Here is a 4,884-nt window from a genome sequence, read left to right as displayed (position 1 = left end):
CATGTGAGTCAATTTCTTATAATAAATCTCTCTAACACACACACACACACACACACACACACATCCTATTGGTTGTTTCTCTGAAGAACCTTGACTAACACACCATCTAACTTTTGTTCTTCTTTTCCTCTTTTACTTTTATGATACCATCTTATTTCTGTTGTTGGTTTATCAGTTACAACTCTTTCTTTTGTTATTTTGGTGATTGCTTTAAGAATTATTATATACATCTTTGATCACACAGTCTACCTTCAAGTGATAGACACTTCACATATAGCATAAGAACTGTACAATATTATACTTCTGTTTCTTCATTCCTGTTCTTTGTGATGTTGTCATTCACTTTACTTTTACATATGGTGTACATCCTACACTACATTTTTATTATTTTTGCTTAAACAATGAAATTTCTAAGAGATTTAAGTAATAAGAAAAATATCTTTTATGTATATAATTATATTTATGCATATAATTGTATTTCTATTGTTCTTCACTCCTTTGTGTAGACCCGTATTTCCATCTGGCATCATTTTCCTTCCACCTTAAAGACTTCTTTGAACACTTCTTGTGTAGTGTCGGTTTGCTGCTGCTGAATTCTTTCAGCTTTTGTGTCTCAAACTGTCTTTATTAGCCTTTGCTTTTGAAATGCATTTTCTCCATCTATAGAATTCTAAGTAAATCTCTGCCCCTGCCCCATTACCCCTTACTACTTTTAACACTCTGTCCCACTCCTTTTTCTCTTGCATTGTTTCTAGTGAGAAAATCTTTGTTCCTCTGTGTGTGATGTGACCTTTTTCTATGGCTTCTTCTAAAATTTCTTACAATCACTGGTTTTAAACAAATCAATTATGATGTGCCTTGACGTAGTATTTCTTTGTGTGTCTTATACTTGGAGTTTATTGAATTTGGATCTGCGGGTTTAGAGTTTTACTCAAATTTGGAAAAAATGCAAATATTTTTTGGAACATTTTCCTGCTAAAGTGACTCCAATTACACATATATTAGGCCATTTGAAGATGTCCTACAGCCCACTGATTCATTTTTAATTTTTTTGTTATATTTATCTGTTTTTAAAGAGTTTATTTATTTATTTGAGAGAGAGGGAGAGCAAAAGCAGCAGGGAGTGACAGAGGGAGAGGGAGACATAGACTCCCCATTGATCAGGGAGCCCAACTAGGGGCTCCATCTCAGGACCCCAGGATCATGACCTGAGCTGAAGGCAGACGTTTAACTGACAGCCCCCCAGGGGTTTCTGATTCACTTTTAATTTTTTTGAATTTCTCTTTTCTCTATATCTGCATTTTGAGTTTTTATTACTTTTTCTTCAAATTCTAGTTTGTCTAATGTACTGTCACTCCCATCTAGAATATATATATATATATATATATATTTTTTTTTTTTTTTTTTTCTTGGACATTGTAGTTTTCATTTTTAGAAGTTTGCTTTGGGACATTTTTATATTTTATATTTTCCATGCCTCTAGGTAACTTTCAAACATACATGTGGAACATAGTCATAACAACTGTTTTAATGTCCTAGCCTGCTAAATTCTAACATTTGCCTCAGATCTGAGTCAGTTTTGATTGGTTGATTTATCTACTCATTAGAGATGGCATTTTCCTGCCTTTTTTTTTTTTTTTTAACCTCCCAACTCTAGCTCTTCAACTTGGGAAGTCTGGATTCTTCCTCCTTTGGTCACACTTGGAAACTCTCTCAAGGCAGAAAGTGGTGTCAGGGAAGGACAGAGTGACATAGGAGTCTCATAGTTTCATAGGAGGTGAGAGGGAAATCCTTGAAGATGTCTGCAATGTGAATCTTCCAGCCGGAGAAAGGGCCAAGGCCCTGAGGAGGAAATAAAGAGAACTGAAAAATAGCTAGCTATCATAAAACTTAAATGTTGTACTAATTTATTTATCAAGTAATTTGTTATAGGGCATGGATATCTAAAATAATTATTGCATCCTGTGAAATGATTTAGATAAATTCAAGTTTGTTCCCAGCTAAGATGAAAGCAATCCTTCAAAACCATGACCCCAGAAACAGTACAGGCTAATATTCTGAAAATAAAATGTTGCTAGATAAATTATTTGTTGTAGCTCAAGTGACAAGTTGGATTACTTCAGTTTAGTTGATGCATAGTTTTTTGTTTTGTTTTGTTTTGCTTTCTGTATGGAAGGAACATTCATTGAGATGGCTTTTTACAATGATTGCTTTCCTTATCTAAATGGAGGAACAATTCTGCATCTTTCTTGATGCCCAAGTTTATATGTTAAATTTCAGGGATGCAGCATTAACTTGAAACCATCTCTTTGAGTGTTATTGGTGATAAGTCAAGATGACAAGAAAGGAGATTAAGGAAAAATGAACAAAAAAGAAAGTCTTCCTTTATCAAAATCTGGAGCCTGAGGCTTAATAAAGAGCTTATAAGTAAAAGGCTGTATTGAAGGGTCAGAAAAATAGTACCATGGCTAATCATCTGAAGAATTTAGAAGCAAGAAAGAAGAGATAAAAGTAAACTCAGACTCCTATACTCTTTTTCTTTTTTCATGAGGAGATGAGTCAACATTATCAAGTCTCACTGTATAGGATCTCGGCAATGTCATCCTGGTTCCATGCCTCTTGTTCTACTTCTAACACGGAACTCTTTTCCTTCCTCCTTTTCACCAATTGATTCACTCAACAAATATTTCCTGAGTGCCTACTGAGTATGTTTCTGATATTGTGCTTGGCCCTGAGAACACTGTCAATGACCAAGAGACATAATTTCTGTTCTCATGAATTTTTCTGTCAGGCACGTAAAAAAGGTAGTTGCCAGTTTTACAAAGGAGAGGTTCAAGATTATTTGGGACTATGTAACATTTGGGGATCACAGTTCAGTGGACTAGATGCTAGAAACTCTTGTCCTGGTGGTGGCACTGAGATACTTTTGGCTGAGCTCCTGAGGTGTGTGAGATGTGCACTTCACAGTTTCTTGTCTTGGGTGGATACTGGGGTCCCAACAGCGGTTAGGTGCTGGATCTGATAAAGGGACTCTTGTCCTGGGTTTGATGTTTTTACCTACTTCAGTATCCTTAGGAAGTATATCCTCTCACTTCCATTGGCCCATTTGTTTATTTCTAAAATAGTGATTTACTGCCACAAGATTTTGGAGACATTTTAAATTCCTATTAATGCTTATTGGATAGGTATTTATCCCAACTCTAATTAAAAATTTTTGTGTTGTAGGATACAAAAATACTGATTTGAAGAGATACATGCACCCTAATGTTTATAACAGCATTATCAACAATAGTCAAATTATGGAAAGAGCACAAATGTTCATCGACAGATGAATGGATAATGAAGACGCAGTATATATGTATACAATGGAATATTACTCAACCATCAAAAAAGAATGAAATCTTGCCATTTGCAATGACATGGCTGGAACTAGAGAGTATCATGCTGAGCAAAATAAGTCAATCAGAGAAAGACAAATGTCATATGATTTCACTTATTTGTGGAATTTAAGAAACAAAACAGATGAACATGGGGACTAAAAAACAAAGAGGGGCAAACCAGGAAACAGACTCTTAACTATAGAGAAAAAAGCGTTACTGGAGGGGAGGTGGAGGGAATGGGTTAAATAGGTGATGGGGATTAAGGAGGGCACTTGTGATAAGCACTGGGTGTTGTATGTAAGTGATGAATCATTAAATTCTACACTTGAAACTAATATTATACTGTATGTTAACTAACTGGAATTTAAATAAAAACTTGGAGAAAAAAATTTTTTTGTGTAGTGACCTTGAACCCCCATTAAAATGGAAACTCTATGAAGGCAGGAACAAACTTTGTCTTTTTACTGTTGTATCCTCAGCACCTAGTAGATTTCCTGACTTATAGTGGACAAACTGATATTCTTTTCTTTTAAATAGAGAATATTACCCTTTTGTCATATGGACACTATTATATCACATAGATGATGTCAACATCTTCCAAACCATTGGTGTCTTCCTCCTTGAAATTCAGTGTTTGGGCTTCTTCTTGGACACTTAACTCTGACTTTCTCTAACTGCTAGTTATCTTTTCATACAGACTGTAAGGGTAACTAACCCTGGAACTTGGGTCTGCTGAATCTACAGTCAGAGATTTCATTTTGTGGCAAGCCTGAATTTATACACAAGGGGTAGTTTGATCTTAGTAGAGAATCTGCAGGCACATCAAGGAAATCAGTGTTCTTTGTACTATTCTGTACCTCTCCCCACAACCCATTTAAGCATCTTTTCATTATTCTCATTCCAGCATCATTCTTTGGAGAGATATATAATGACATTTAAGTTTTAAAAAAATCATACACCTCCAAGAAAGACAAATTTGTCCTCTAAGTCCAGGCTTTTAAAAACTAGGTATCTTAGGAGCGCCTGGGTGGCTCAGTCGTTAAGCGTCTGCCTTTGGCTCAGGTCATGATCCCAGGGTCCTGGGATTGAGCCCTGCCTCAGGCTCCCTGCTCCGTGGGAAGCCTGCTTCTCCCGCTCCCACTCCCCCTGCTTGTGTTCCCTCTCGCTGTGTCTCTCTGTCAAATAAATAAATAAAACCTTTAAAAAAAAAACTAGGTATCTTATCTCCAGATGAAGAGTAAGTGGGTGCGTGGGAGATGAATTGAGGCATGACTTATGATGAGAATCTTTTAAAAAATGGAATCATATGGATAGCAAAATATGGAAACAACTTAAGAGTCCATCCAAGGATGAACAAAAAAGATGATATATATATATCTATCTATATCTCCATATAGATATTCGTATACATATATAGAATAGAATATTATTCAGCCATGAGAAAGAAAGAAATCCTTTTGTGAAAACATGGATGGACCTTGAGGGCATTATGCTAAGTGAAATA

The sequence above is a fragment of the Phoca vitulina genome, unplaced genomic scaffold (genome assembly GCF_004348235.1).
Source record: "Phoca vitulina isolate PV1807 unplaced genomic scaffold, GSC_HSeal_1.0 scaffold11, whole genome shotgun sequence".
Classification (NCBI taxonomy): Eukaryota; Metazoa; Chordata; class Mammalia; order Carnivora; family Phocidae; genus Phoca; species Phoca vitulina.
Note: the sequence above shows the minus strand (reverse complement) of the source record.